Below are 11,221 nucleotides of genomic sequence, written 5' to 3' on the forward strand. Positions count from 1 at the left end.
GTACTTTAGAGATCATTTGCTCTGATTTCTTCACCCTTTGCAGGAATCCCCTCTATAACATTCCCGAAGATCGATAAATAGGCTCTGTTTGAACACCTCTTGTAGTCAAACACCCATGTCATTCACTATTGGGCAATTCCAGTTTTTAGAAAGTTTTTCCTCCCCTGGAGAAGATTGGTGACTCCATGCCTAGATAATTATTTCAAAAGGGGTGGTGGCACTTGACCACAGTTTGACTCACCAGACCTCTTCCTTTTCTCCAAACAACCTGCCCCCAGGTGGGTACCCTGCCCCAACTTTCGAGGTCTTTTTTATATATTCTCTTTCTTCCTTCTTGAGGATAGAGACTGTCTGGCTAGCATGAATTGTATACCCAGCACTTAGCATCGAACTTAGCGCATGGTAAGTGCTTAAATGCTTGTCGACTAACTGATTGACTTGTAACCTTCACAAATTGCTTCTACCTTTGTTCTCTGTGGTCAAGCAGAATAGAATGTCTTAACTAATCCTTTTTTCTTGTGATAGCTCCTCAAGGCAATGAACAGCTTCTCCTTTAGTCTATTCCAAATAGGAAATTCCAATCTTACACAATTTCCATATAGACATTTCTCCATTTCCCTTTTCTTCCCCTTCTCTAGTTCTGTTGTTAAAAAAAAAAATATAGCTACTGAAGCTATACAACAAGTTTTGTTCAGGCAATGTTGCTGGGTTTATTTTCAACAACCTGATGGACAAAGCTTATTTAGTCTTTTGTTGAATTTTTGATTGCTACAATGATCTGATTCTTTCCTTTCTTCCCTCCCTTTTCCCCTTCTTTCATTCCTCCCATTCCATCTTTCCCTCCTTCCTTTTTTCTTCTCTCCTTCCTTCATCCTTCCTTCTCTTCTTCCTTCATCTTTCCATCAATTGCGATAGACTTATATGTGTGTATACATATAGACAGATCATTCTCATATGTTTATAAATATAAGAAAATAGACAAAGCCTAAATAGAAGAGGAATTCTTTGCAGGTGAAGAGGTCCTCCATGTACTCCTATTTTCTGATGACATCTTGCTGATTGCACCAAGCCACAGAACATTATAGAATTTCCTAGAAGAGATCTTTAATCATTCAAAGGAGGCAGCTAGGTGGCTAAGTGGATAGAGTGCTGTACCTAAAGTCAGGAAGACCTGAATTCAAATCCAGGCTCAGACCCTTACTAGCTATGTGACCATAGGCAAGTCACTTAACCTCTGTTTGCCTTAATCTACTGAAGAAGGAAATGGCAAACCACTCCAGTATCTTTACCAAGAAAAAACCATGGACAGAATTGGCTTGCTATGATTCATGGCGTGACAAAGAGTCTAACACAATTGAACAACAACAACAATCATTCAAAAGATTTCAACCTAACCATCCAAACAGGAAAAGAATAAGTGGATTAAGAATGCCTATTGTTGTGCAATTTAAATATCCACAGAGAATCGATCCATCAGGATGTATCTTTATATCTTATATAGACATTGAAGAAGGACAATGAATTGAGTCTAGAACTGAATAGAAGGAAGAGTGAGCTGGATTGCCCTTGGGAAACTATGCCGTTCTTTTAGTGATACCAAACATCTCCTTGAAACAAAGGTCTATCTTTTTGCCATTATCAGTCTTCCAGTGTTCCCATATGGCTGAGTCATGAAATACCATAGTCTCTGAAAAATTAAAACTGAAGGTCATTCAAAGGTGCATGGTGGGTGTGAGTAGGATGTAAAATATCACTAAGAAAGAATTGAGCAACAGAAGCAGTGTAAAAGATGTTATCACAGAGAAGTATGTCCAGAAAAGAGGGTAGACTGGTCCTCAACTAAAAGCAAATAGATAATTGATGGACAGCATGCATCCTCTAGTGGTATTCAGGCAATGGCAAGAGACATAGAGAAAGGACCCCAGTAGGTTGAATCAACCCCTATGAAAGTTTTATAAGAAGACATAGATAAGATTTTCAAAGACAAGGAGTGGATAAGTTGTGATCTGCATAGTTGGAGTGCCCACATGATGAGATTCCAGCTCCATGAGTGTTGAAACATAAGAAAATTAATATCTGTTTGTTAATCATTGTTATTCTCTGAATCACTTTTTTGGTGGGTTTTTTGGGGGGGTTGTTTTTGTTTTGTTGTGTGGTTTTTTTGCTGGGCAATGAGGGTTAAGTGACTTGCCCAGGGTCACACAGCAAGTAAGTGTCAAGTGTTTGAGGCCAGATTTGAACTCAGGTCCTCCTGAATCCAGGGCTGGTGTTTTATCCACTGTGCCACCTAACTGGCCCCTCTGAATCACTTTTTATAGGTAGTCATTATTCTTTCTATGTTTTTCAGGATATCTCTTTCTATTAGATAAGTTGTAAAACAGTATTTCAGTGCTTTTAAGATTTTACCATCTTAAAATTTCTTCTGTTATGTTCTTCTCCTGGTCCAGGTAGTCTTCCTCACTTCACTTTCTTACATGCCATTTCTTCTTCCTCGTGAAGCATACTAGGGTCTGAAGTGTTAGGGTCCAAATGTGATGCACTCAATGTTATCAATGATGAATATTTATTGTTATGAAAAACTCTGGAAAATCTGTTCCGGTTTCCAGTTATTTGTTGTCTTCATGCCAGTTTTACCCATGAATGTCTGGGATGATATGCACTGAGCTTTCTGAAGACTGGTTTTGGCCTCCCACTGCTTTTTGCTATTTTATGAGGAGGTGCTACTCATCAGCTTCTACCATCTACTCTATCGTGTTTCACAAATTAAATTATATTATAAAACCTCTGTTGTCCTTAGTTGCTTTATCGTTTTACTTTTTTTGGCAGACTAAGCAAGTGTTTGCTGAATAAGGTGGGCTCTAGGCTCTTTTGCCCTCCTTGTTTTAGCAACTGTTATTTTTGCTGAGGGTACCACAGACCTTCCAATCTGTCAGGTATTTAGCCTTGGTGGGGGTTTTTTTTTGGAGCAATGAGGGTTAAGTGACTTGCCCAGGGTCACACAGCTACTAAGTGTCAAATATCTGAGGCCGGATTTGAACTCAGGTCCTCCTGAATCCAGGGCTGGTGCTTTATCCACTGTGCCACCTAGCTGCCCCCAGCCTTGGTATTTTAAACCTCAGCTTGTCCCACATATTCAATTGGTGGCCAAATCTTCACAACATTCCATCTTCACAACATTTCTTACACCTGCCATTTTTTCATTACTCATACAGTGACCATTATAGCCTCCCAATTGCAAGTCTTACTATCACTGCTCCTACTCAATAACCTCTCTATCACTTCTAGCCGCCCCGTCTATTTGGCTTTTAAAGCCTTTCACAACATGGTCTACCTTTCTAGTCTCATTATACATTATTCTCCTTCCTATATGCTATGGTATAGCCAAACTTGCCTTAGCTTATTCTCCTTTTCTCTTCATCACAAAACTCCTTGACATCACCTCCCACTTTCTCTGCCTTTCCTCCAGTCTTTAATAATGCCTTTTTCCTTGCCATGGCCAACCCCTCTACTTTTGTCCTTTTCCCATCCTTAATTGTATTTTCCAACAGATTGCCCCCTCACTCATTCTCCACTACCTTCAAACATACCTGTCTCTCCCATACTAAAAACAAACAAAAGCCTTCACTAGACTATACTAATATTTCAAGCTCTCATCCTATAACCTATAATCTAGCCATCATTTCTTAGCCAAACTCATAGAAAAAAATTGTCTCTGATTCCAACTCCACTTCCCCTCTTCTCATTTACTCCTCAATCCTTTATGTTATGACTTTCAACCTTATCATTCAACTGAACCTGCTCTCTCCAAAGTTACCAATATTCTCAATTGCCAGATCTGTTGGTCTTTGATGAGTCTTCATTCTTCTCAATCTTTCTGCTCCATTTGACACTACTGACTACCCTCTCCTCCTGGATACGCTCTCTTCTCATGGTTTTAGTGACAACACTCTCTCCTTCTCCTCCTACTTGTCTGACTGCTTTTTCTCACTTTCCTTTACTAGCTTGTCATTCATATCACACTCCATAACTCAAAGTATTCCCTTCTTTCTCTCTCTTCACTTTCTCTTAATGACTTTATCTCTTCCCATGGCTTTGTCTTCTCTATACAGATGATTCACAGCTCTCTATATATCCAGCCCCAGTGTCTCTACTGAGCTTCAAGGTAGTAATATTGTTTCTTATTTCGGATATTTTAAATTGGATATCCCAGACACACATCAAACTCAACCTGTCCAATCCAGAACTTATCACCTTCCCTACCCCACAATCCACTCTTCTTTCAAACTGTCAAAGGCACTATACCCTCTTGGGTATAACCTCAGTGTTATCCTTAACTTTTTCTTCTCTCTCATCCCACATATCAAATCAGATGTGAAATCTTGCTCTTTCTATCTTTATAACATCTCTTACAATTGCATCCTTTTCTCTATTCGATAACTACCACTTTAGGGGCAGCTAGTTTGTGCAGTGGATAGAGTACCAGCCCTGGAGTCAGGAGGACCTGAGTTCAAATCCAGCCTCAGACACTTGACACTTACTAGCAGTGTGACCCTGGGCAAGTCACTTAACCCCAATTGCCTAACCCCCCCCCACAAAATAATAACTACCATTTTAATTCAAGACTTCATTACTTCTCCCCTAGATAATTGGAATGGCTTTCTAACTGGTCTTTCTACCTCATCTCTCATTACTACAATCTATCTTCCACATAGATGCTAAAGTAATTTTCCTTGAGCACAGATATGACTGTCATTCCTTTATTTAAAAAAATCCATTGGCTCTTATTATCTCTAGTATAAATTACTCCTCTATTTAGTGTTTGAAGCCCTTTACAATCTAACCCCAACTTCTCTTTCCAGATTCATTGAACATTACTTTGTCTTGCACTCTGATACAGTCAAACTAGTCTTCTCTTTGTTCCTCACACATAATATTCTATCTCCCACCCACATTTCTCATCTCCTTGCCTTCACACTGGCTGTGCCTCAAGCCTGGATGCACTCCCTCCTTACCTCTAACTTAGAGAGTCCCTCTCTTCCTTCAAGTGCCAACTCAAGCAATGCCTTCTACACAAAGCCTTTCTTGATTCTCTCAATTGCCTCTCCTCTCCTTCCCCCAAATATGCTGTATTTTACTCATTTGTATTTATTTATATTTATCCTCTTCAGATTTATTCTGGATATAATTATATGTGTATTTATTGTCTCCCTCATTAGAACTTTAGTTCCTTAATACCAGAGATTGTTTCATACTTTGTACTTGTATCTCCAGCACATAGCACAATACCTGGCACATAGTAGACTCTTAGTAAGTATTTATTGATGAATTGATTGATTGTTCCTTACACACAACACTCCATCTATATCTTTTTATTTTTATTTTTAAACTCAATTATATATCTATTTTTAGGCTCTGAATCTTCTCCCTTTCACCTTTTCACCTACCCATTGAGAAGGCAAGAAAAACAAAACTCATTACAAATATATGTAATCAAGTAAAACAATTGACAATTATTTGACATTAACAATGTCCAAAAAGAAAGAAGAAGGAAATGAAGGAAAGGAGAGAAGGATGGAAAGAAGGAAAGAAGGTGAAAGGAAGGAAGGAAGGGAGAAAAGAGGAAGGAAGGAAGAGAGAGAGATAAAGACAGAAACAAAGAAAGGAAGAATTAAAATAAGATTTGATCTTCAACTCTGAGTCCATCAGTTCTCTATCTAGAGGTGAATAGCATATTTCATCATGAGTCTTTTGAAGTTGTGGCTGGTCAGTGCATTGATCAGGATTTGTAAATCATTCAGGGTTGATTATCTTTATAGTATTTCTGTTATTGTTTATATGTTCTAGTTCTGCTTGTGTCATTTTTTATCAGTTCATGTAAGTCTTCCAAGGTTTTTCTGAAACTATCTCCTTTATCATTTCTTACAGCACAATAGTATTCCATATACCATAACTCATTCAGCCTTTCCCCAGTTTATAGGCATCCCTCAGTTTCCAATTCTTTGCTAACACAAAAAGAGCTGCTAAAAATATTTTTGTACATTTGGATCTATTTTTTCTTTCTTTAATCACTTTACGGTATCGACCTAAACCCAAAAAAGTTACAAATGTGTTCCAAATTGCTTTCCAAAATGGCTGAACAAGTTTTTATCTCCACCAACAGTGTGTTAAAGTACCCATTTTTCCATAGCTTCTCTACATTTGTTATTTTCCTTTTGTATCAATTTTGCCAATCTTATGGGTTTGGAGTAGTACCTATGAGTTGTTTTAATTTGCATTTATCTAATTATTAATTATTTAGAGTATTTTTTAAATATTTAGAATATTTTTTTTAATTGGAATTCTTCCTCTGAAAACTGCCTATTTATATCCTTTGGCCATTTTTCAATTGGGGAATGGCTCTTATTCTTAAAAATTTGACTCATTTCCTTCTATATCTTAGAAATGAGAATTTTATCAGACAAACTTAACTACAAATTTCTTGCTTCTTTTTAAATTTTGACTGAATTGGTTTTATTTGTATAAAAACTTTTAGATTTTATGTAATCAAGAGATTCCATTTTACCTCTTGTGAACTCTTGTATCTCTTATTTCCCCCATCCATAGATCTGACAGGTAATTTTTTTCAATACTTGTCTAATTTGCTTATTATGTACTTTTATGTCTAAATCATATACCAATTTGGAGCTTATCTTGTTATCTCTCCATGCCTTTTTAATGGCCACCACCCTTTGCCTGGTATATACTCTTTCCTTATTTCTTCCTCTTGGAATATTTCTCTACTTTCGAGTTGTAGCTCAAGCATCACCTTTTAAATGAAGTGGTTTTTTTTTTTTATCATTCTCCCAACTGCTAGTACCCTCATTCCTTTCCTAAATGACTGTATATCTATTTTGTATTTATTCTGAATATACTAATATATGTACATGTCCCCCAGTTGACTTTAATCTCCATGGGAACAGGGACTATTTAATTTTCATGTTTTTCTCCCAGTTCCTAGTACAAGGACTAGATCATAGTAAGTGCTTAATAAAAGATTGATTGATTGATGTTGATTAAACTTCTGCATAACATGATGATAAGCGGGGTGAAAATGTCCGTTTTTTCCATTTCCCATTTTTTAGCATCAGTGACTTGTTTGAAAAGGTCAGGTTAAAATTATGGCAACTATACACAGTCATCTTCTCATTTTTAATCCTTTCTTTTCATGTGATATTAATTTTTGACCTCTGCTTTAACTACTCAGTCATGTTGCACATAGGACTTCTGCATTAGTCACTAGTAGCTTGCTGTTGACATATTGTTTATTTCATTCTTTCTTTCTTCAGCACTTACAAATGCCTAGTTCCTTCTGTCATCTGGAATAAAATATAAAAGATATTTAAAGCAATATTTCCCCAAATAATTTTTGCCATCCTTCCCCATGCCTACTTTTGCACTGAAGTCACTGGGTCTCAAAGTCTATGTTTTGGGTGATGGCCCTTTTTGGCAGCTGGTTAAGCCAGTGGACCCCTTCTCAGAAGAATGTTCTATTTGGGTTTTGTTTAGTATTTTATTTTTCCCTAATTACATGTAAAAAATATTTTAACATCCATTTTAAAAACTTTGAGTTCCAAATTCTCTCTCTTCTTCCCTCCCTGCCCCCTTTGAGAAGGCAAGCAATTAGATATAGGTTATGCATGTGTAGGCATGCAAAACATTTCTATATTAGGCATGTTGTGAAAGAAAGACAAAAAACCCTCAAGAAAAATAAAGTAAAAAAAAATGCTTCAACTTGTATTCAGACACCATCAGTTCTTTCTCTGGAGACAAATAGCATTTTTCTTCATAAGTCCAGAAGGATGTTTGAAAAGCATAAGATAAAAAAAAAACAGAATTATAAAGGAAACCAATTAATAATAGAAGTAATAGAGGTAATTTTCCCTTCCCTCTGAAATCTCTGGGTCTGTGAACCCCACAAAAAGGGGCTGCTTTAATGATCTTGTCAAGTTCTTCATAGAATTCTCTTGACTCTTCAGAATTTGCAGCAAATGTTGGTTTATAGATCTCATTTATGTTCATAGGGAATAGTGCTTTTTGTTTGTGTTCTTTGTGTGTCCTGCAATATCTACCATAAAGCGAAGGCTCTTATTGCCTTTAGTCACATGGCAACACCAGATCCTTCACCTCTTCAAGGAAACTTTGTGAGCATTCTTTCCCTTTAGCTGCAGTTGCCTTTCCTTCTAGTTTCATTTATTGTGAGAATGTTAATATTGATGTGATTCCATTCTAGTAGTAATAGGGAGCAAAGATCTCACATTTTTAGTATTAATCATTGTAATTATATCATATTGTATGTTATAATGTATTATATGGCATATAAGGTATTGTGTGTATATATACATATGTCCAACTATATTATAATAAATTTTAATAAATATAAGTATGTACTTATATAACTATATCATTATAAGATAATTATAATGTCTATAAATAAAATACTTTGATTCTTAGAAGTTTCTCCCTTATTTCCTGCAACTCTACCACTATCACTCTGAAATGGAAGGTGGGCCAATTAGGACTGACGACCAGTTTTTCATTTTACTTTGATTCACAGGTTGCCATAATCAATGAATTTATCACCTAGTGCCTGGCACACATCTATGGATCTACCTAGGTATTTGTATATCTATGTAACTATTGTCTTCTTCCATTAGAATGTAAGCCTCGGGGCAGCTAGGTGGCACATTGGATAGAGCACCGGCCCTGGAGTCAGGAGTACCTGAGTTCAAATCCAGCCTCAGACACTTAACACTTCCTAGCTGTGTGACCCTGAGCAAGTCACTTAACCCCAATTGCCTCACTAAAAGAATGTAAGCCTCTTGGGGGCAGCTAGATGGTACAGTGCATAGAGCACCGGCCCTGGAGTTAGGAGCACCTGAGTTCAAATTCGGCCTCAGACACTTAACACTTATTAGCTGTGTGACCCTGAGCAAGTCACTTAACCCCAATTGCCTCACTAAAAAAAAAAAATGTAATCCTCTTGAGGGCAAGGACTACCTTACTATTTGCATCTGTCTATTGTCTGTCTTTCTGTCTATACTAGTGGCCAGCCTCCTGATGAAGACTCTCTCCATACTTAATCCTTGGACAGCAGATTCAGTCTGTGGGCAGACTATCTTTGAAGTGTTTTGCCAGAACTTAAACTCTGTTGGCATCGTCTTTTAAAATCCAGGGTCACCTCCATGCAAATGACAAGACATCAGAGCAGGACTGTGTGACTTTGCTTGGAATAAGGTAAAATAGCTGGCACCTTAGCATTCCCTTCCTTGGGAAGCAGCAGGGAGGGAAGTTCCCTAACTTCTCTATCTGGTACCCAGATCCCTCTCTGGAAGAGACTGGCTCTAGGAACTAGATGTTGGGTATCTCCATCAGTGACTTGTTTATCGCTGAGGAAGGGCTCAAACTTTCCATGGCCTAGGAGCTAGTCTGAAGGTCTAGGCACAGATGGAATGAGTAGGCTTCTTCTGAGCTTAGTGACCATGAGTCACTCCATTTCTGTAGTTCCACTATACTTGTTTAGTCTGGGGAGAGTCGTTTACTGTAGGAACTGTGTGTTTCCTGGTTCACTGAGGGCTGGTGAGCCACCAAGGGCTATGAAATAAGGGAATATGTTCTAAATTCAAGCTTGAGACTGAAAGGTTTTAATATGAAAGCTTGTCTATACTCCCCAGGAAAAATCAGAATGGAATCATTTTGTGTATAGTTACTAAGATGTCTGTAAGACACTTATCCTGCATCTATCATCTGCCCCTCGCTGTTTACTGTTGTTTCAGTGAAGTCAAATAAAGAGAAGGGAAACATCTGGGGAAAGGTGATGCTGGTGGTGGATTTTTGCCCAAAGCATTTATTCAAATGTCTCTATGCAAAAGGTCCTATACTAGATGCTATTGATTTTTTTTTTTTTTTGTGGGGCAGTAAGGGTTAAGTGACTTGCCCAGGGTCACACAGCTAGTAAGTGTCAAGTGTCTGAGGCTAGATTTGAACTCAGGTATTCCTGAATCCAGGGCCGGTGCTTTATCCACTGCGCCACCTACCTGCCCCTTCTACATGCTATTGAAACAAGTTAGTACACGCACTTCCTGTTGTTGTTCAGTCGTGTCCAACTCTTCGTGAGCCATCACACACCAATGCTGTCCATGGGGTTTTCTTGACAAAGATACTGGAGTGTTTTGCCATTTCTTTCTCCAACTTGATTGATGAGGAAACTGAGTCAAACAGAGGTTAATGACTTGCTGAGGGTCACACAGCTAGGATATGTCTGAGGCCGGATTTGGACTCACATCTTCCTGACTCCAGGCCCAGCACTCTCCCACTGAACCACCTAGCTGCCTCTGATATACTTCCTACCTCACTGTAAACCATCCTTTCCTCCTTGAGGATGATCTATTCAGCCTTCCATAACTTAGCACTCCCACAATTCTTCTCTTTGACCCTCCTCTGTATTCTTATCTGGTTTAGGAAGATGGAATAGTGGATAGAGTGCTGGTCTTAGAAGGAGGAACTGACTTGGAATCTTACTTCAGACTAGCTGTGTGACTCTGGGAAAGTCACTAAGCCTCTCTCTACCTCAGTTTCCTCATGTGTGAAGTAGGCATATTCTTTGAGAGCAGGGACAATGCTTTTGCCTTTCCTTGTATCCCTGGAACTTAGCACAATTCCTGGAACAAACTCAATGCTTAATAAATTCTTTAGCCCTATTCTGGCTATTGACTTATTGCTTGGTTCCCTTTTTCCTCCCATCTCAAAATGTTGGCATTTGCCAAGGTTCTAATTTTATTCATCTTTTCCTCCCTTTCTCTATACTCTTATACTTGGTAATTTCATCTATTCTGGTGACTTTAGTTATCTATTCAGATGGCTACTAATCTTTATATCCAACTTCAATCTCTCCCCTAAGCTGATATCTTGTAGACATTTCAAACAACATATTCAAAACAGAAGTCACTATCTTCCCCCAAAAATCCATTCTTTCTCTCAACTTCCCTGTTTTATTTATAGGTTCACCAAATTCTCCCAATCATTCAGGCTGGATATTTTATAGTCATCTTTGGCCTCTTTTTAACCCATGACATTCAATTAGTTACTCAATCTTGTTGTTTCCACTTCCAAAATACATCTGAAATCCATCCCTTTCTCTCTGTTCCCAATCCAACCTTCTAGTCTAGGTTCTTAATTATCAGGC

General features: G+C 38.1%; 1 long non-coding RNA gene across 1 annotated transcript; it reads left to right on the top strand.

Moving 5' to 3' along the window:
- Positions 1-273: 273 nt before the first annotated feature.
- Positions 274-9,267, top strand: LOC122749899. The gene is made up of 3 exons (XR_006355720.1): positions 274-402; positions 8,594-8,653; positions 9,083-9,267. It is a non-coding gene; the product is annotated as an uncharacterized LOC122749899 (long non-coding RNA).
- Positions 9,268-11,221: the final 1,954 nt, after the last annotated feature.

This window comes from Dromiciops gliroides, chromosome 3 (genome assembly GCF_019393635.1).
Source record: "Dromiciops gliroides isolate mDroGli1 chromosome 3, mDroGli1.pri, whole genome shotgun sequence".
Taxonomy (NCBI): domain Eukaryota; kingdom Metazoa; phylum Chordata; class Mammalia; order Microbiotheria; family Microbiotheriidae; genus Dromiciops; species Dromiciops gliroides.